At 41.2% G+C, this 22,664-nt stretch overlaps 1 protein-coding gene and 1 long non-coding RNA gene across 2 annotated transcripts in view; both read left to right on the top strand.

Moving 5' to 3' along the window:
• The window catches only part of LOC111266348 (prestin), a 105,962-nt gene that overhangs the window by 28,069 nt on the left and 55,229 nt on the right, over positions 1-22,664 (top strand). The window lies entirely within an intron of this gene.
• Positions 2,264-3,912, top strand: LOC147752696 (uncharacterized). The gene is made up of 2 exons (XR_015313401.1): positions 2,264-3,068; positions 3,319-3,912. It is a non-coding gene; the product is annotated as an uncharacterized LOC147752696 (long non-coding RNA).

Genomic DNA, 22,664 nt, shown 5'->3' with positions numbered 1-22,664 from the left:
AAAGATTATTAAAGAAACGTAAGTGAGCATTCTAGACTATGGGACGCATTTTACTATGGCACGCATCTACCGTTGGCAATGTGATGAGGATTTTGGATTTGCGCTAATAGTTTGCTTTCTATTGCATCGTTAGAGGTAAGAAATCGCTGGTTGCAGCAACGGCTGTTTTTTCTGCTCAGTCGACTGATCCTTAACCCGGCTGTTCTTTCTGCTCAGTCGACTGATCCTTAACCCAAACATTGGGCCAAATTCGATACAAATCAATGGGGTAAATAGTTTTTACGTAAAAGAAAACTAGAGCGGCTGTCTTGTCAATGCTGATCTCCGAACCGGCATAGATTCATCCGACGACGACGTCATATTATCGCTATGGATAGGCAACCTGTACGCGCGTTTGATTTCAGTAGCCTTTGTAGAGGGTCGTAAAAAACTGAACGCGTCCATATAGGTGGGTCGGTGTGTGAAACTAGCTAGTTAAAAGAGTTGCTGCTGGAAACATCAAAAATGATATACAGAATTTTTATGCCAGCTACTCATAGATGACCAAAACTACTGTAAAAGACCGAACAGGATTAGTACTTACTGAAACAGTAAGGCGGGTCAAGATCTCTTGCTTCCCCCATTTAATAATTTGTTCGCTGCCTGAGAAAAACGTCAAGTACACATTTTATTGCCTTAAAAACAATATGAAAAATTCAAATCGTAGCTCGAACATAGATTTGTTAGAAATAAAAAAAAAAAAAAAACACCAACATATACTTCGAATTACGTCGGTCCATTGAGTGGACTTCGGGGTAAAATACTGTTTTACGTTATCTATTTGTATCGAGTTACATATTTGACAATTATATCTATATGGCGAACCGTTTGCTGCCTAGTGAAAGCAGCTAGAAAATAATTTTTTCTTTATTTTTTGTTAGGTGACATGTTTGTAGTTGATTTTTTGATCGTATAGTATTAAATTTGATCCGATTTCTCGGGCAAAAATACAGCCGTCGAGCGGAAAATGATCTCGTTGAGAATAAATTTGGAATTAACTATATTATCATGTAATAAACAATATTTGGACAAGGAGTCTATCTGTTCCAGCAATTAGCTCGGCTTAGTAGTGGATGTTTTTTCTGCACTTTCCAGTCCGGCTAGACCCTTTATCTCTATGTCGCTCACATAAAAAATACGTTCTGTTCCATTCTGCGTACGCCCCGCTAGATTTACGAGAAGGGCTACACCGCTTGAATCGTACATATTCTTATACCTTTTCCTTTAAATCACGCATCGGAAGTGCGGTTATCATCCATTGTACACCCTCATAGTCGCCATTCTCGAATTGCCCTTCAATTCACAATAGGCTCAGCCGCTCCTAGGCCCTAAACGGCAGAAACAGGAAGATATCCTTCTTCAGCGAGTTTCCACACACACTATATGCTTCATACTACTTGGCTATTAAGACTGCACATACAGAATCGGATAAGAATAGGCTCCCAGCTGGAAAAGATGTAGGTCTTTGAGAGTGGGAAACGGAAGCTTCCTATTTATTATGAAGGAACGTAGGTTGCTAGTTGATACGGACACCACTTCAACTATCAGGCTACTATTGTCGGAACTATCACCTTAATATGTTCCTAACTGTATACCTCAATCTTTTCCATTACAAGTCTATTTTTGCTCCACCTTGCATAGACCGGTTGAACTTGCTTCTGAAGAGTCAGAAGAGTTGAGCAAAGCGACGAAACAAGCATTATCCACTATTATTTCACACTTTGACGAGTAGTCTGTGAGAATTAATTCAATGGAACTATGTTCATGTACAATATAATATTATTATTATTACTGGACTACCATCCAGAAGTTCAACAATGGCTTTCTTTAAGCACCCGTTTGGGGTGTCGTTCTACTCTACCGTAACTACACCTCGACTTACTTATGTAGAACAAAACTTAATTTCAGCCAGTGACTAGCACTACCGCCGTGTTACTACTCTACATGTCAAGGGTTAAACATCCTTTCTTAATATCGTCCAATCACAGTCAGGTTCTAGACGTGGCTATTATTGTTGATTACCCCCCAAATAACGGCTCAACGCCATACCGTTACAGGGGCGGGGGGGGGGGGGGGCAACTACACATTGATTCACGTGGCAATATATTTGCATATCGAATACGTTGCGCTCGATTCGTTTTACGCCAGCGGCCTCCTCACCCTTCCGTTTGTTTGCCCGAACGGTTTCTTTGTTCACTCATTTATAATCGCCCTGCTGCGAGCGTCATAGAGGTGCGCCGTCATTTCGTCTGCTCGAATGATCTGCTCTCTACAACTACTGTTGCTCCGCCACCATCGGCATAATCAAATACCGCCAAAAAGATCAGTTGTCATTCGATAACTACGAGCACCAAACACGCAACAAATCACTGTCTGAAATCAAGAAAAGTGCCGTTGAATAGGCGAGACATGCCTAGCGTCCCAAACAGCTTTCATATTCAACCGGCCCGGGCCCCACCGCCGCAAGCAACGACTTTACGGGAGATCCATACACGATGGGATGACCGTTTCACGAGCGACCTTTTGCCGTCTGTTAGTTGTAGCTCCCACAGCAGTGACAGGAAGAGCACGGTGCAGCCATTGTCATCACGGGCACCGTCGATGATTTCTTTTCGCATTCAAGCACGATGACGCCTTGCGTCTGTGTGCGGTTGCAACCTGGGCTGGCATCTTGGTCGTTTTCGACGACAAAGTGGGACTTGTCGCCCTTACCTCAATCAGTCGAAGTGGACGGGCAGCTCGTAATAGCGCCAGCAAACTGGCAACTAGCACTCCACCGGGCAACAAGGTTCAGCAGCGTCAAAACGAGCCGAACCTGTTATTGCAGCGTAACTTGTAAGTGAAACTTAGGCGGTCAGTCCCTGATGTCAATTCGAACGCGTCCGGACAGCAAAATAGGGAAGAAGCAACCGGGCGGGCATTCGAACGGATAGAGGCACGAATAAAAGCCATATCTTTACATCATTTGCCTTTTTTCTATATAGTTCAGTGCTAACCAACGGTTCGATTTCGTTGGCTGCTGTTTGGAGGTAAGTTTTGTTGTTTTTACCGTTGTTACTACTACTACTGCTGTTACTGTTCCTACAAGTATGCATGGGGTACCTGTGTAAATCAATGGTTATTTTCGCTTTTTTTAGTGGCGTTTACGTGAAGAACGTATGAAATACATTGTCTCTAAATGCTTTCTTCTTTTTTTTTTTTGTTATCCATTCTGTTCTTCGGTGTTTGTGCTGATGATATTATCGTCCTTTACTGCTTCTTGCTGCCTGGTTTGTTAAGATCGACGGACTGCGGCTGTAAAAGTGTTTGAATTTGCAAACACGATTTCGCTGTTAAGTGGGCACCTGCCAACAAACGTAATAGAAATTGTTCATACATGTGAGTTTTTATATCACGCAGATGTATCCCAGTAACAGGTAATACATACATGATATTCATCGCGACGTGTTGGTGGACATGACGTAACGAATCACAAGGCTGAAACGAAGTGATGTTGGACCAAACAGCGCTCGCGAAGTGACCAATAAATATAAAATTCAAAACAATGCAATAGACTTTACATCTTTTTAGGCACCTGCCTAAAAGGACCAAAGGCTTCTGAGAAGATAAATAAAACTATTTGATTTAACGAAACATCTAGATTAGTAGTTTAAATCTTATTCGTATAAAAGTGGGAGCAGGAATACGTACTTGACAAAAGAAGATCTTGGGCTGCAAAGTCAATTCATCTAGGTGATCATCCGGGTACCGACGAAACATCGGCGCCGAAAGCTCTAAGACAATTTCTCGAAATTACAAAATAGATAATTCAGTTAATTTATCAAACATTTGCGCGCGCTTTGTAATCGTAAGTGGTCACAGCGTCAATAAAAACACCTTAACGAAACGTATATAGGGGAACTAGCCCAACTGAAATCACTCTGTTTTTTTTTAACAATTTCCTCATATAGTTAGGCTGGTAGAAGTACACAAATATGATTTTGACGGTCTAGCACGTTGGTGAATAGACGTATCACGGGAAAAAGCTGAGAGAAATGCTTTTTATACACGAAATATAGCCCGAACGCAATAGCAGCGTCCGGATGTTGAGAAGACGTCGATGATCGGAACCCTGATTCTCCGCCCCCATTTTTGTCGTTGACATCTTTGTGTAGCATTTATCGACATAATTATATGCGGAGCATAAGGACATGAATTGGCCTGACGCAGCTAGTTTTATCATAAAAACGTGCATTTTACGCATGGCGGTACTGCCTTAGTTTAGTACTTGGGCGACTGGGCTCAGCTAGCACAATGTAAACCATGTCAACGCCCAGTTTCGCACCTAGACCACTGTTTGCCCCCTAGATTCACTTTTTTTTTTCATTAAGCGAACACGATATCATTGCTTCATTTCGATCACGCTTGTATGTTGCAACTTGCAGTAGCTAGTAATGGCCAAACTACTTACTAGTGTGCGCTAAGTTACGTAAAGGAACGTTTGCCGTGCGCCATTAATAATAATGCATTCGTGCCAGGCGACGTGGCTTGGCACATAGAAGTTATTCTGTATTAACAGCGTGCACGAGACATGTAACGCTCTGTTGTACGACGATAGAGTTGGGCAAACACGTTCATAACTCAGCGTAGATTAGCTCTATAATCAAACAAAGCCTAGACTTCCAGATAAAGTATATATACTCGTAGATTAGATTTCCAGATGTGGACGGAGGTTCTTGGGAATCGGTGTGGAAGTCTATTAAACCGAATATCGGACAAATTCGATTGAGTCAAGTAGATGCCTTGATCAGATATGAGACACATTCAGTAAACTACTCTTCCTCGGATCCGCGTTCTGCGTCATTATCTGTTAGACAAATTGCCTTCTGATTAGTGCGCATTTTATTTAACCAGTTGCATTAGTGCAGGAGTAATGATCACAGGTTAATTATTCCATATAACTTAATTAAACCTGCCCTTTATCGGTTAAGTTATCACACCAATAATGGTACGACTCGTAAAAGTACTAATAACCATCATAACAAATCGAGTCTTGTCAATCGAAGGGTGTTGGCGGGCTGTAATCAAGCTGACCACCGCACTTGACAATTATCAGATTTATTACTGTTATCGTTAATGGCGACCATAGAGAACACTCAAAGCGGATATCTACCGCAAAATACTTTCGGTCGCGTATCCGGTTTTAGCTGTCGTCGTCGTCGTCCAAGTCGTTGAATTGAGTTTCATTTTCTACTGGTACAAAATTACGGAACAGACGGCAGTGCTCTTAGATCGTCACGGAAATTGTCACCAAAATGACTGTTTGCAACCATGGCACACTGGCTACGTTCACATCAGTTCCGCTACGCTTTATTCTATCAAGGTACGATACTGGTATCGCCCGGTGGCCTTAAGGGCTCGAAGTCGTGGCAAGGCGAAAATACATAAGTTAAGGACAGTAAATAAAAGCTCACCAACTATGATCTGAATCTGGCCCACTGGCAATTACCTCCTTCAGTAGTTTGTTCTGCGATAATTGCAAATGATAACACTAGGGCCTATTACGACTTGCGTTTTCGCCGTCGCTATATATCGGATCAGAGCTACTAGACCACCATTGATAATATCAATAGCGGCTGTATCTGCGGTCCCGTTCAGAGCCAGTTTTATCATGTATCCCTATAGTGTACCCTATTTATCTCTAAATATAGTGCAGTAAACATGACGATGCATGTATAGAATATCAGAAGAACACGTGGAGTTTATTAGTGCTATTGAGATTGCTACTGAATGAAGAAAAATAATAGTATCTGTGCGGCCGGCAAGATCGAATGCGTGCACTTTTTTTTTATCTTCGAGATTCAGATTATGTCCATTTGATCAAACCGTTAGAGGCAATTGTTGGTAGTGTTCGGCTTAAAAGCGGAATCGTCTCGATGACGTCGTGTCCATTATCTGTCGCGGTTAAAAATTGGTATTTGTTAGCGTTTCCTGTTTATTCAACAAGATAACTATCTCAAGTTGCCAAATACTGTTACAATAATGATAGTTTTATTGCTTGTTTGATATTTACCACAAATCTACTATATTATAAATAGTATGTCCATGTATTGTCGTATCGAGGGCATCGCAAAAAACGAAGCTCAACATGAAGACAACAGAGTGAAGACGGAACACTAATTTGTTGTTTATGCAATTCAATATGACGCCACCAAGAAGTATACGTAAAAGGGCGCACGTAACGATTCATGTGGACCTATCGCAAGTGTCGTTAGTTTCTGGCAAAGTGTCCTTTGGAAGAGTTTTTTTTGTTAAGCACTGCTGTTTAAAGATTATTTGGCCGTTTGGGAAGGTGGATGGAAGGAATATTATTGCCTGCTGTCCAGCTGGTCACTGTAGTATCAATCAAGGCTTGAATTTAAGCCACTCAGATACCGATTCTGTACGAAGGGCTACCCAAAGTGAGGTATGCAATACAAGCTGCGCGTGTCCGCAAGTCGTTTCGGGTTAGTTTGACACCCAGCTTGGTTTATGATGCCTACATATAAAATCTCTCAAATATACACACAAAAAATATTGATTTTTCATATATTCACACATTCTCAAATTAATAATTAGAGGTAAAAATAACTAAACTACAGAAATTATAGTAACAATAACAATTATAAAAGAAAATATTTAAAAAATTTAATAGAAAATTAAACATGCTTCTTATACTAAAGAAAAAATTAATATACTCATTAATATAAAAATAATCAAGCGACAACTAAAATATATCAATATCAAGCTGCTATCTCAAACCCTATACTATATCAGAAGAAGTAAATCATATAGCTTTCACTATATATTAGAAAATAGCGCCTACCTAAGTTCCCTACCTAGTTCGTTCTATCACGTAATGGTAACGATAACTTCACGCTGTCGACGACTGAACGACCGACTTTTGTGATCCTACGCGTCACGATGCGTTAGGTAACAATTGACGTTAATGGCCCTGTGGAAACTCAAATTAGACAAACTAATGGATGCACGCGTTAGGCTTGTTTGAATGAGAGGTTTTGAATAAATAGCAATCCATATCTCTTGGAGTTTCTAAGAAAGGGGCAACTGAAGCCACTTATATCGACGGTCGGAAAACGATCCTTACGTTAAATAAGTAGTTTGTTAACAGACTGGGGCAGAACATAGGCGTCGTAGGACGATGGCGATAATTTTGTTGTTGCCCACTCAGTCGCTGTTCCTGTTACAAAAGATAGTCAGAAGGGCGACGTGAAAATCGATAAATGGACACAACTTAGTGAAAAAAAAGTTTTTTCAAAAATTGATAGAAGTTTTAGTAAAAAAAAAACTATCAGAAAGAAAGAATGTAGGGGGTGCAATTCATGATTAGCGTTAAGAGTTTGGCAGGACGGCGATCGAACGGCTACAAGATTAACCTTGAGCAAGTCGCATTGACGATGAGAGTCGTGCTTTGTGACTAGGATCAGAGAGGTACCAGAAGATCGAAAGAGAGACGGTAAAAAATTTCAGTACAGGTATAACGGTTAGCTTCGATGTCGTAAGTGATGACAGGTCAACGAGGGCCGACCTATCCGGCGGATAATGTGGGTGCGCACAAAAAATATAACAGAACGATATAGTTAGTTGTGCTTCTCGCTGTTCTGGGGAAAGGCGCGAGGCGAGTTTGCTAAGGCTTACGGTTGTAGGAACAAGCTGGTACCGACGCTCAGTAATCGAGGCAGGTATGGTTTTCCCCTTCTATTCAGAGAGCTCTAAAAGGAAAGGCGCCGACCTTGGTTTCTGCATGGGAAAGTTATCATTATTGAGGAAAGTAACAAGAACGTACATGGAAAAGGAACTACGAGAATAAAACTGCGTGTAAACTCAGTGCATATTAACAAGTTGAGCAGGTAAGTGGTTCCAAGGGACACACTGCTTCTGCTTTGCGGCTGACCGTGCAGGAAGGCATGATAAAATTCACTTACTATCCAGTTTCTAGTTCTTTGTGGCATCCTGGAAAAACGCCATGCATAGATATTATGTCACGCAGAGATGATGATGGCTTCACCATACAGGTAAATCCGCTCGACGAATGCAACGCCAACTTGAACAGTGCATAGGTTTTCGGTATTTTTTGCAATGATTGTTTATTATTGGTGCAGGTCGTTACCACGCTAGCGGGTAAGCCTGCCTGTAAACTAACTTACTTAAAGAATTCATATTTAAAGAGTGAGCAAAGCCATTCTAAGTAGTACTGGCGACAATAGTTATCTACGATATATTGTATGCTCGTTTCTTTCATTTTTTCCACGGAACAATGCCGGCAACTCGTATCGTCCACGATTGTCTGCGTGCCACGAAATTGCCGGAGTCGCTTAGCATGCCACACACCTTGATGCAAAATTTAAATAGAAAACGAAAATAGAAACATACGGAAGTGACCTGGGACGCGAGTGTGGTAATACGAATAGCCTATTATATAATCACATCTTGATTTGGAATATCTAAGTTTAAATCTTTGACTTAAGTAAATCTATCAGCAGATTGAAGCTGCTGGCGTGACGGCTGCATAATCCTTACAAATCAAAGAGTCGTGGCCCAACTTTGCTCGTTAGTTCTATATATAGCAAAATGGATGATCAAAGGTCAATCTTTCAATCTTTATAATGATAACGGTGTTGTTGTCATAATTAGCTAGAAGTTGATTCACATCGCAAACGTTTGTCTGTTTACCTCCGTTACATATTGGAAAAGATCAATAGAGAGCCCTAAATAAAACTCGAGCTAAAAACCTTTGCTACCGCTACCGAATATATATGTATAGGTGTTATTTTTAACCAAAAAGACATGACCATTGAAAGTATTTCCAACGGCAGCAGCAGAAGAAAGGCAAACGTTGCAGGGACCGCAGCGACGGCAAGCCGTTAGCAAAGCTACTGGCGTTATAGTGGCTTACACCCTTGGATGCAATCACATGTATAGTAGGAACTATGTTCTGTGTGTTGCCCCTGTGTGAAATTGGGGCAAAGTCAGCATTTGCTATTGCAATACGATAGCTCATTCGATAATTAAAAATAGAATTGACGCTACAGCAGACACACTGCGAAGGCAAAGAAACAACTCAGGAGCAGACCGGGGAAGAATAGATCTATAAAAAGGAGGCTTTCAGGATAAGCCAATGAATATAGCATGGATCTGACCCATAGAACGTGACTGTTGTCTACCGTTGTGCTGTTTGGTATTAGAAGCGAGGTTTATGTTTCGTTGATTCGACTTTAACCGGGTCAAAAAACAACCGCTGTTGATTCAATTTTATCGAACGGCTCCGTAGTTGTCCTTGGATTCCCAAAAAAGGACAGTGTTATATATATATATATATATATATATATATATATAAAAGGCACTCTGTGAATTGACGTTAGGTCTGTCTGGGAATGAGGCCCATACGTTGTTCCTTATCTCTGGGCGTTGCATATGTAATAAAAAAAATTCTACTCATTCCTACATGTATTCCGAGTGTCTCGGAACTCAGAAGGCGGTTGATTTTTATTTAATTTTATGTTTTATTTAAAAACTGTGGTTGATTACATAGGGTCATACAGAAATTTATGTTGTTTAGCTAATTCTATGTAATATTCGATGAGTGATGTATCCAGTTTCATACTTCGTCTTTTTGGATTTCCTCTTGGCACTTGATAGCAATAAATATTGAGAGCTCATTAACAGGAACGTAAAATAGTTTTGTATAATACAATATTAATATAACACGTATTGTTTTTGCGCGACAAAGTCGTAAGTATCTGAGGTTCAAAACCGCCAATAAACTACACAGCATTACGTCCGTAACCCGCACGGTTAACCCATCGACGTACCGCTGGATGCATGGCGTGCGCATAAATAACACAGAGTTTCTATCCATTTTCTTAGGGCCAGGATCTTCTTCAATTTCCTGCGTATGGACTAGATAAAATGGTGATGATAACCTTCCTCCGCTAATAGATGGCCCGTGTGTCTCCCTGGTGACAGCCTCTTAATACAGTTTGGCCGCCTTTCCAGATCCTCTTCTCCGTCTTCAAGTCATGACAATTTACCTGCTGCCAATATCAATGGCGTTTGTATTTACCTCTGTATGTTCACACAACAGTGTACCAGCAATACGAACGCACGCTAGTTTTGTAATACGCCAGCCGTGGTAGAACATGCGCGAACGGTGGGTCTGTGCGGTAAGCAAACAAAGTTACAGACAACAACAGCAATATCGACAACCCCACGTTATCACCTGTTGACACCCAGGCTGCGTGCCTATAGACTGTTATGTCAGCTCCTCGATATCGGGACCAGGCATGTGTCATTAAAGTTGCCATCGTGTTGATGCTGTTCGGGGATAGAATAATACAATGATACAACATACTGGCTACAGCAGTTAGCCGGAAATCGCTGAAGTCGGGCGTGAATCCACCATCCCGTATATTTGTTCTACGGACTTTGCGTCCACTGGCGAAACAGCCAATCAGGACTCTGACATGAGCCTCCCTTGAAACAGGCAGTAACATGCCGCTTAAATCACAGCTTACGCACCATCAGACGGAACGCATTGAGATCAAATTCTCGCTCAGCTTAGCGACCCATTCAGCGGCTCATCCAGGGTATATTAAGTAGTACTTAGCGCACGAAGAAGGCAGTGCGATGGTGGCGGGAGGTGGCTCAGGGAATCAGGCTATTGCTCGTTGACGCGCGCAGTTCCATTACGGGCAATTGGTTCGCGCAGCAAACCATATAGCTGTTCCCGGCTTGTTCCCCGTCAGCTATTAGCAATTGCAGCTGCAGTGGACTGCCGGCCTGCTGCTTTCGCGTTTAATACGTGAAAAAGTGGTACAATGCCAAGGTCACTTAATATAGATACAAGCACACACATAAACAGATACTAATAAACTCAGACGGATAAGCATACATGAGCCGGCTGGCGAACGTCAGGCCGCTGACGCCGAGGCGACCCTAACCAGCGAGCCGCAACAAAATTTCGTCAGATACAGATCTTCAGCGTAGCAGTAACGTTGTAGAGGCACCGTGATGGGAGGCCCAGTCATGATGTCGTACCAAACGCTGGGACCAATATAGTTGTAGTAATAGTAGCAAAAGCCGTTAGTGAATGAACAGTTATGCGCGCTGCGTGTGATGTTGAAGAAACGCGGCTTCGACGTCCCACTGTTTTCTATTTCATAGACATTACTGGAGTATGATCGATGTGATGGCTATGTAACTGGCTGTGGTGTTGACTGGTTGATGCGAGAAGATCAATCAACCGATCGAGCGAATGAGCGGAGCTTGGTAAGCTAGCGTGTGCTATATTACACTATATTGCCTATTTTATGTCCTAGAAGTAAACTGCACTACAAAAGGTATTTTATAAATCTATCTATCGTCATTGATTGGTACGATATTATTTATAAAATTTCGACAACAGTCAACATTGCCTTGCTCTAAACAAGGGAAGACCGACCCAATTTCCAGCGTGAAAGCTTTCTAGAGACGCATATATTCAGTCGTTTTCATCGTTTTGACCTGCGTCGACAAAGTATAACGGTGAAGCTAAATGGAAGAAGACTTCTGACAGCTCACTCACTGACTGACCCTTTAGGGAAGAGATTGATTTCATTTAGCGTGACAAAAATGGTAAAATATGAAAACAAAGGGGTGATATATGACTATCGAATCGAACTAAACGATCCAAATATTAGCTATTGAGTAAACTATTGGTAAAATGAAAAGTAAATTGGTAATAGATTGCTTACTTACGTTTATCGAAACTGCGCGTCTACTGTTTCCTATTCGTCTGGACAGTGTAGCTATTTCCATGTGATGAAAGTACGCAGACTACTCACTATAGCCACATATTAACTAAATAAACACGTTGAAAATATACCTCTAACACGCTAATATAACAAAACGAAAATTTCGTCCTGCTGCTGTTCAAATGTTCGCGCGCTAATTTTCCTTGCCGACTCTAGCTGCTTATCATACTGAACGAATATTGGTAATGAATGTTTACTTTTTTCTTTTTTTGGAAAAGGAAATCTCGAAATGTTTTCTAAACTTGCTTGACTTTACAGAAAAAAAAAGATCAACTATACAGTGTAAACTATTTTGCATGACTGATGAGATCAGCAGTTCGATTGTCTTCTAGTGTCTTCCTTTTGTCTTTCGCTAGCGTAGTTTCTGCTTGTTGGCACTGAGACTCTGCAGCCCCCTTCCACAGGAAATCATATTCTTTCGTATCGTCACATATTTGCCATAGATTGGAATGCCTTCTCCGCTTTGGATAGGTACAGCCCTAGAAGCAAGGGCATATTTGAAATTCTTGAATGACGCTACAATTACCGAGTAATATTTTTATCTGTCAATGCGGCCTATTACTGTATCTGGAGTTGGCGGTAATAATAGCACGAGGTACAGATCTGATACTTTACATCTACACTATGTGGTCCGAGGATGATGTTTGGCTTGGCAAATGCTGACTGCTGTTCTTCGAGTCGGTGCCGCTTCTATTTAAGAATGTCACCTGCCCGTAGTTTTCTTCTGTCAGCGTGTCCTATAGTACTAAGCGCTATCTATTTGCCCATTTTCCAAGTATTTACCAGGTAAGGCATGCATATACGCCCTCACTTTGCCGCGACGGGATTTCAGTTTGTATTGGCTATCTTCTTGCATCATTCCACTCTGATCTGATCGAAAGTAGTAAAGACTACGATGGTCTCGGATCTTTCCTTCGTTTTCATCTTTGGTAAGCAGATGTTCTCCGCGTGCAACATTCCAGACGGGCGTGACGCTCACACTTCCGAAATTTCATTATGGTCATCAATGACATCATCGGTGTTCCAGTGACCGCGCTAATGTTCCTCTGTGGCTGAAGAGGACGAAAAAGGTTATAGCATCATTCACAGGGAACATATTAGCAGCAGCAGCAACAGAGAAACTGCGGCAATCGTAGACTGTCGGATCGTCGAATCATCACCTTTGAGACCGAGATTAAGTATTAAACTGAGCAGACCCGGACCTTGACAGAAGGGGGCTGTCTGTTGTGCGCGTGGCACCCGCGGCCAGTTACCGTACTACAATTATACCAGCTTTCATAGATCGTACGTACCGCTGGTGGAGACGTAAGCCACGTATGTGTGTACGTGTATGATGGGAACACCGCGCGGTGCTTACGACATTTTTGATCAAAAGTAGCACTTTACAGTAGCGTATACATTCGTTTTTATTATCGCCCGAAAATCGCGCAGCAGCAAAAAGAAAGGACGTGATCTTAAGAAACATCGAATGGCAAACGAGAATTTTTCGCTGTTGCTGAGGTTGCGCAATATTCACCAAATTAATGCCACCCTAGTAAGCAGTAATTCGTCCTATACAAACTGGCTATGGATTTATAAAGCGGATATTGGACAATTTAAATGTGTTCAATGAGCATCAGTTTGTCACTCGATACCAACGACAAGGCCAAGAGCCATCTCGCGTCGAAAACTACCCGTATTGTTGATAAATATAACTATAGTATCTTGGATAGTTAACGCTAACCTGCTCCCTTGTTGTGTCCACATGCTATGAAGACCTGGATCTTCACATCATTTCTCAGGTTGCCCATTAATGAACAGTCAGCTTAACATTATTTTGGTTTAAATACTGTCTTTTGGAAAAGCACGTGTTATTTCTACCTAGGATCCCAACGCCGACATCGATCTAAAGCACTTTGATATTGCCTTTGCTCTCGGCAGACAGGACGTCTTTCAATATATAGGGCTATTATTAGATTGGCTTTTAAACACTGGGTCGTTTTCGTCCACTCCCGTACTCTCTACTACATTTTCAAACTCATGTTCGCCTTAGCTTCCATTGGACAGTTCTGTCCATTAAGGGTGTCGTCATATAGACATAGCAGCATGCGTATTTAACGCTTCCTGACAAAAACCTCTACTTTCATAGCGAAGGCATTCTTAGTATAGACAAAATTTCATATTAACGTTTTTTCACACACACACACACACACACAGTGTGACACAATATCAGACACACAATTATTCGGTACTGAATAGCACATGTCTTGTTTATTTCGAAATAATACATACACTCTGCTAATTTGTGCAAGATGCTAGATTTTAACATTGTTCCGAGTCTCCTATTCAGCTACTTCAGTGCACATAATTTCGATTAGAGAATATAATGGAAAGCTTTATGAAAACAAATAGCAATTTCTTTTTTTATGGGCCATTTTTACGAGCACTTCAACAAAGCATCACTGATTGAAAGTTTCGTCGCTGGATCTAGAAGCCCTAGCGATCTTCCACCGGCGTTCCGGCCTTGCACTGATATTGACTTCCTACAGGCTAGTTACGGCCAAAATCGATTTCTCTGTTTTTTTTTTGCCCTCGATGTCCATTTCCGTAGCTTGAAGATAATGGGAAATCATACCAGGAATCGATTCCTGTGTTACACTTTGCAAAGCACCCGTTTCTATTTATCTACATGTTTAGCCGTCTAGACTTTCTGCGCAGCTAACCAATTGATTGACGTTCGAGGGGCAAAAATATGCAAGTAATGAATTCACACCTGACTCTGTTTGCAGCGCTTTCACTGAATACGTGTAGAGTCAGATCTGCTGATTTCAGCATCTTTAACTGGTGAGACTTTGTGACTATTTTCGTCACTGCCCCTTTTGAGTAAGCTCGTACTAAAAATTCCGATTTTTGTTAAATCTCATTCGAGGTTTTCGACGTTATTTATGACGAGAAGACTCTTGTAAAACAGAATACCATTCGTTACCTTTATTTCACATTTCCTTACCGATACTAGCTTACGTCAGTTCGCTCGCGCACACCTTGTGGACCATGGACAGTAAAAGCCAAATTGATGCGATGACTAGGTCTTGTCCTTACAATTGCCTTAATCATGATGTTCGTGATCTTGTCCGAAAAAATTTAAGTGAGGCGTACAGGGATCAACTAATCGCAGCGCTCCTACAATATGCTCTGTGACACAACGGGGCTCAACTCAGCGATTTCCGGCTTTGCCGTACTTGTCTGATACATTTGACAAAACGATTTCGAGTAAAGAAAATAATTTGACATTGCTGTATGTGCGTCCGTTGATCGCGAATTGAACTTCCGCAATTCTTCGAGATGTTTTCTTTTAGCGATTTTCCAGTGTTTTTTTTTTTTTTTTTTTTTTTTAATGACTTTAATATGAACTTCGATTAGGGCTATCGTGAGCTGCTAATTTATTTTGCAGATCTTACAGAGTGTCTTAGACCGTCATAAACATCTTGATCGGATGTAGCTGCTGGGCTTCCAACTACTAGGGGTTAGGTTTTTAGCTGAGAGTATTGGCGCTAAGAGGTTTAAGCTTAAAATAATAGTGGACTTTAGCTCCAATTACCCTTCCCGAAAGTATTGGCCTATTTAACGAAGAAATGAATCTTACCAGTATCAACCTCCCTATCCCAGTGTAGATTCTTTCTCTGACAGTGTTCCCCTCAAATCGGTTACGGGAGTCTCGTTACTCAGCACGTCGTGTGCCAGCTTTGTCACGAAATTCTCGCCAAAAATATCACTGCTTTCAGGGTCACTTTGCGTTGCGTAATGACTTATTCCTCCACCTTTGGATCCGTTCTATCAAAATATGGACATAACTACGCCTAGCGTAGCAAATTTTCCGCGACACGCCCGTGAAGCTCTGCAGAGCTCGTTTACATTGACTGACTTTGTTGGCTCTGCATGTCAAGCTTTTTGTCGTAGAACATTTTACAGCACAATACTTTGTCAACAACCGGCAGTTGCATTGACTCACGTAGTATCTATGCGGCTAGAGATTGTTGACCCTCTTCTTTTCGCCCGTACCTCTAGCATGAACGAAAACCACCGATACAATGTCGCTATGGTATAGGATTATTTTACATAAGATACGACAGATCTTATAGCATTACACATTGACAATGCATACAGGTGCTGGTAAGCTATTATGAAATCGCTTCTTTTTTTGTAGAAGGGAAATGTTTCTCGTCTGCATTAGGCACCTGCTTTGAATCTCTTCGAGTTAGGGTTTAATATGTATAGATTATTCATAAATCGATGTTTTAGATTGCCAATAGATTTTGGGAGTTCCCTGTTGTTTGCCAAGTGTGGCATTAGTCTGATTCTTTTTCCAAATTCGTGGAAGTAAGTCCGATACTTTCATAGGACATGTTTTGTTGAAGGACCGTTGTTCGTAATATATGCATTTATAAGGATTAGAAGGATTGACAACATTTAATTAAATGGCGAGCAAATAGTGAAAACTCCAATGACTAGGATATAACAGAATCTTGTCTAAAAATTGATTCAGGTGTGGCGACTGCGACAGCATAACATCGAGTTTACAAAAGGAGAATTTTAACTTGTGAATGGCATTTTGTCATGCCTTCGGGCAAAAAGTTTTTTCTCTATCTAATCTTCTATCAGGCATGGATTCCTCCAGCTCAACAGGTGCAGTTCCTGGCTGACTAAAGCACAAGTCTTAATTTAACAGTCACGAGCCGTTCGAGCGACTGCATATGAATCGATAGAAAACGATCAGTTGTTTGTCGAAGCGAGGGCGGGCCGGACTACCTGAACTTCCGCCGATATGGATCCTCGATGGCATCTATCTTCGGTGATGTTGTATGAAGTATGAAGGCTTCATATGTGGACAAATGGTACTATTACAACTATATTTACTTTATTACTAGTGGCTGGTAGCTTTTGGATACGAGTCTAGCGAATAAAGTCCATGCCACACTCGGATTATAGCGGTGCACACACAATGCACTGGAAAGGATTTAGGTCAACACCGGTATGAAGACTAAGAACTTTTACAGATACAGGAAAGAATGGTAATGCGTTCTCAGGGGATACACTGAGACACTCTTCGATATTTACGCTACCTGATAGAGTACCTAAATGCTTTGCACTTTCGTCGATTAAAATATCAGGGGGAAAACGAAGTGTCCCTGTCGGTCCTAATCTCATGGCTCGAATGCATATAGGTCGCATAGTAGCGAATTTGAACTAAAAAAAGAGGCCGCTAACTTTCATTGTTTAAATTTAATATCTATTCGGGTAGACACGTGCCTATTAATATCCTCACAACTTAAAAATACATAGTATTAGGACTAAGTAGATAATACGATTAACAAATTTACGTAAATAATACAATTTTTCTTTATGACGTTAATTAAACGCCTATCTGAATAGTAAACTCTTTAGGTTTTGTTAGCGCCATATGCTAACAAAACCTAAAGAGTTATTGACAATCGATCTTTAAAAAACCAATTGAAAAGGAAAGTTTGCCCTAGACAATTTCTAGAAAATAATCGAGAAATAATCTAATTCTCTAGAATATACATTTCTGCAGAATCATTTTACCTAAGTACGTCGCGGATGTTAGATATGAGACGCCCTAAGAACGTTTGTGAACTGACTTTAATTGATGACCCTTTTACTTTACGCACTGCTATGTTCCAAAACGTGGGTCCTGAGCGAGCTTAGCCCAGGAAAAAATACCGATAACCGCACGAGTAGTAGGCTTAAAAATTCTACTCGACAATGGTAGCCTACTGAGGATCACTCCAACCAAAAATGGCTGCGATTAAAAACCACGTGTTTTATCGCCCTGCTTGAGACCTGCACAACGTGGATAACCTACTCACTGGTACACCTACTACCTACTACAGGTATATATACCTGCTATTTGCGTTCTCGTATATAATTCCGTTATCTATGGCCTCTTGACGTAAATCGATAGTAAGATATGCTTACCAATTGCCCTTTTTAGGGATAGAAAGCTTCGGAATCACACCGCCCTAGATCGAAGGAGTAAGCTGGTTGAAGCCTATGTTGGATGTCTTCTCACTCACCTGAATTGAAGGCATGGCTATGAGGTTTGACGCTGTCATCCGAGTAACAATTACATGCTTCCGAACGCCGTGGCGAAAGTTCATGACTCACGTAAAGAACTCAAAATGGCGGGCGGCATTGGTTTTTCCGGCGAGTTTTATAGTACCGAATCCTCCTGATGCTCATTTCAAGTACTATTATCACCTCAGTCGACACTGCGGTCGAAGTCGATTTCACTTAAGTACGACGCCATTCTCTCCCCTGGTGCTTCTCCGGCTGGTGGTAGAAATTGAACCAAGCCATATCTATGGTTAGCGTACTCAGGCAAATTATTTGTGGATTAAAACTCTGTAAACCACACGCATTTCAAACTAGCCCTAGGTGAATTCACGGGCGACCCGCTTTTTACTAAGTCTCCGTATTTTTAGCATTTGGAATATCACTTTATATATGAGAAAAATATATATGAACGCCAGTTTCGGTCGACAAAGATCTGATTTTGTGGAAGGCCTTCTCGCTTACCGCAATGCGCTCTTGGCCTTTAGTTTCTGGCATCTGATCACGCTTTCGCTGGTTGTCAACACTTTACTCTCTGTTCCTGAAATGTCTGTGTCACTCACGTATTGTGCTTTCGTGTGCCCAGTGTCTTTGTGCTAGTCTTTTCACAGTGTTGTGGCCTTGGAGGAACAAAAACTTTACCACTGAACATCTACCTTTGTAACTAGAGGATGGGTCTCCTCCTGAACATTTTTTCCCCTAAAATAAACTTAACCAATTTTCACTCCAAAGTGTCTAAAAGTATGGAGTATTTTTCAGCCAAACGTCCTTTGCTACCGGCGCGTCATTCAAAAGTTTCAAAGTTCGCCAGATTCGCTTGTATCAGCCCCATAAGTATCACCACGAGGTTTCATTTTCAGCAGTTAATCGACGCCTAAATAAAACCAATTATAGTTTTCTCTTCTAATTATCGACAATTTGTCAACTTCTTTTGCGATACTTTTGCGTGATTCTAAGTATGAGTTTTACGCTCTCTAAGGCGGACTGTTTGAATCTGAGCGGCTGAGTGACCAAGCCTCGTCGCTGTTTATTATTTGTAAATGTTTTCGCCAGAGCTAGATTTTTTTCATACAATCACGTTTTATCTCTGGGCGCCCCAATCAACGTGTACCCATTGAGTTTCCACTTTCAGATATTGCAGTGATGGCAATTCCTTTGACTGAAAGGAACATTGAAAAAACAGAAGAAGCTAAAATTGCAACAGCTTTCATACAGGCAACCACGATTAGATCGACACTCGTTGCTCGTTAACGATATCGTGATCTTCGCACTGCAACGGAGGCATTTATACTTCCCTTATGCTGGTAGCGTCTTGAAGCCCATTGTCACGATCAGCTTTGAATGAGTAGCGTAGGTTTATATATAATTACAAGCAACCTTAGTTTAAGGCTTAGTATTGTCTAGCATCGAATTATACTCAGACACAAACCGAAACCGCTACAGAGCCATCCTACTCCCTTGTGACTGTCCCAACGAGCTGAAAGTTCAATTTTCATTTGTCTAAATCATTTTCTATAAAGTGATTTAACTTTGAACTGAAGATGACAGTTGTCGATACGAAGCTGTATCATAAAAAGTAGCAGCCGTTGTTCAGGGAAGGCCATCCATTCTGCTATTAGCAGAAGCTTTTTTTTTTTTCGTTTTTAATTAAATGCTTAGCGGTAAGGCGAATATTGTTCCAAACACACAAAGCGACGGTCCTAGCATTAATCACCTAATAATTTGTACATCCCTTATGGTAGTGGCGTCTTCAGGCCCATTGTCGTGCATACTTATAAAACGATCGTTCATCGGCCGACGTTTTCCATCGATTTCTACAAGCGCGAACAAGCTTGTGCATGTTTGCCCGAGGATCGAGCGTCATACAATGTTTCTATTAGTTCGATGGTCAGCTTTGTTAAAAAATCTCACTCGAAAAATCATCAATTGTTTACTTGATAAACTTTGAAGGATTTCTTTAAGAAATTGATTGTTGGCAGCCGTTTATCGGGCAGGTCGTTCGCATCGGCCGACGATTCTTCAGTAGCGCTGCCGTTTCAATTGTATTGGTTATCAGCGAAGTGAACGTGCAAAATGCCGCGTCACCGATGAAATCGATATTGCAAAAGGGCTTCAGTGCTCTATCCAGCGCAATTGGATCGAAAGTTACGGCACTCACTGAGCGGCGGACGGATGAGGTGACTTGTTAATATTGACGCGCAAGGATCTGGTGTTAATATTCTGAGTCGCGAACACGTTCCCTCGGATACGTAAACAATAAACCACGTCGACCTTCATTGTTCGCCGATAGCCGTAAGTGCATGTACGTTACGTTCGACAGGATACGACAGAGACCTATTAAATGTTTTCCATAGTTTGCTATGACTCATATGCCTGATAAAGTATATCACGTGTGAGGTGACACAATCTGAGAGAATTTATTCAGTTACACAGTTGGGATGATTCAATAAGAAGAGCCGAAAGAAAAGATGCCATATGTAAAAATGGTACATTTTCGTTTCTCGATTTCGATTGGCCATTGAACAAACTATAATTATATAACTTGCAGCATTTTTTTTTTCTATAAATTTCGATTAATCGTTACCTTTGTCGAGCAGTGTTACAATCATCCAGCAGCAGCAGCAGCTTAGTAATATTGCGGCCTTTTGGTAAAACTACCATATTTTTTGGCAGTCTTCTTCGGGGTTAAGGGATCGAGACATTTTGTCTCATTGTAAAGAATGATTTTTTGATTGAGTTGATGTACGTTAGGAACGTTCTAGTTGTCAAGAGATATTCCCATACGTGCAGTATAATGCTAGAAGATGTGTTTATTTACATGTACGCATAATCATACGACGAAAACAAGCCTTTCTTAAATTTAAATCCTAATTTGTTGCGCTCGTAGTAACGATCGCATATGAGTTTCTGCGAAAGTCGGAAAAAATGACAGAAATCATCCCAACCTTCTCGCGCTATATAATTTTGATATGTATGTGCTTGTGTACTACCGAATAGCGATATTTCGTTTCATATCTTTTCATATAATCAACGGTCTCGAATTAGATAGGACCTTAATGGACATCATTATGTCAGCTAGATATGATTCAGGTGCTTCCAGTCAATACTTTCTCTTGTGCCTAACATACTCGTCTTCCGAGTGGTCCTACAGCAGACTAATTTAAAGTGAAACATTAGATGCACACATCGGACCGCAGAACATGGAGACACTGAGAAACGTAGATATACTAATTATCTATTCAACCAAGATGGTGATCTCGCTCAAAAGCCGAGCAAGGCTGACAGGTAGCACGCAGTCTATCCATATATTATGCGCCCGATATCTTTAGTATTCTGTTCATGGCTGAGCTTCGTTTCTTCACAGAAGTTACCGCTGGCAACGCTGACGTTGCAAGCCTGTTGCATTTCTATTGTATGCTACCAGAGGCCGAGTGCACGTTATGCGATACAATTAGATACTCTACCAAACCCGTTTATACATTCATCTCACAGTGCTAATGATAATAATAATACACAATGAACGATGCCATTATTTGCTCCCTGTGCTTCCAGTATTATCATATATATATATGTAATTATATTCGATGCAAATGTTCGCTGATTTAAAGGTGAACACCTTGAGCCGACGCGCGGCAGGTTTGATTTAAAACGGCTGGCCAGAAATGTTGCTTAGGGCCGAGGTTCTAAGGCACTGGGCCAGACAGCAGTAAGAGATAACTAAACCAATATTTTTCGCTGACGCTATAGCTATGAGAAAAAAGTCGTTAATTTCAAAATGTCCGCAAAATAAAAACCAAGTCGGACTTACAAGCAGATACATAACAACCTGCCCACATGCTCACTCATGTCGGAGTGATTCTTAGAGTCGATTTGTATTCGATCAGGATAGCTACCCTGTTGGCTGTCGAACGGTACAGCAGAGGTATTGTAATTATGTTAACGGGCTGCACACCTTACGTAGAGCTGCGAGCTGCTCCAGGGCAATAACAAGCTCTTGTCTGATCATGGTGCCGGCTGATATCGGGCGTATCCGACGTCCACTATCTTATATATATATATATATCCAATATCTTCATGCATGCAAGTTTAATCGGCAGTACGCATATGTCTTGGAGTGTTTCGGCCTTCTAGGACATCAGCAAAAAATCAAGGACAAATTCTTCCGAAGTAACAATGAGGTAACACGTCGTAAAGTAACCTATGAATATCGATTATATTCACGAAATAATGGTAAGGCGCTCGTGCTCTACAGGTAACGACATTTCAACCAGATTAATCATAAGGTTCGAGTCGAAATTCTTACTCATCCCTACCAATTCGTAGGTATAAAGCTGAGACCAGTAAAAACAAAAAAAAAAAAAACGTTAGTTGATGTAATATCTAATCATGAACTATGTCGACAGTTATGAATCGTCGTCTTTTTTTGACACGAGCTACGAGCGTCAGACACGAAATCTATCCGTGCTCCTTAACTAAATAAGACAATTCTTTTACGTCTCTCGCGCCAAGCCATTTCAGCAGATTGCGGCACGTACACTATTTGTATTTTGCTGTTCTGTACACCATTGTCATATAGGACGGTAAGGATGTTCTAGCTTCTTCGAAATGCCTTTCGCACTGTAATATCGTTGCGTAGTCGACCAAACGAGTGAACCACAATTTTTTCCTAAGAACCCGCGTAGTTTG

This window comes from Varroa jacobsoni, unplaced genomic scaffold (assembly GCF_002532875.2).
Source record: "Varroa jacobsoni isolate VJ856 unplaced genomic scaffold, vjacob_1.0 scaffold_1076, whole genome shotgun sequence".
NCBI lineage: Eukaryota > Metazoa > Arthropoda > Arachnida > Mesostigmata > Varroidae > Varroa > Varroa jacobsoni.
The sequence above is the reverse complement of the archived record's forward strand: the minus strand, read 5'-3'. Positions and strand labels throughout refer to the sequence as shown.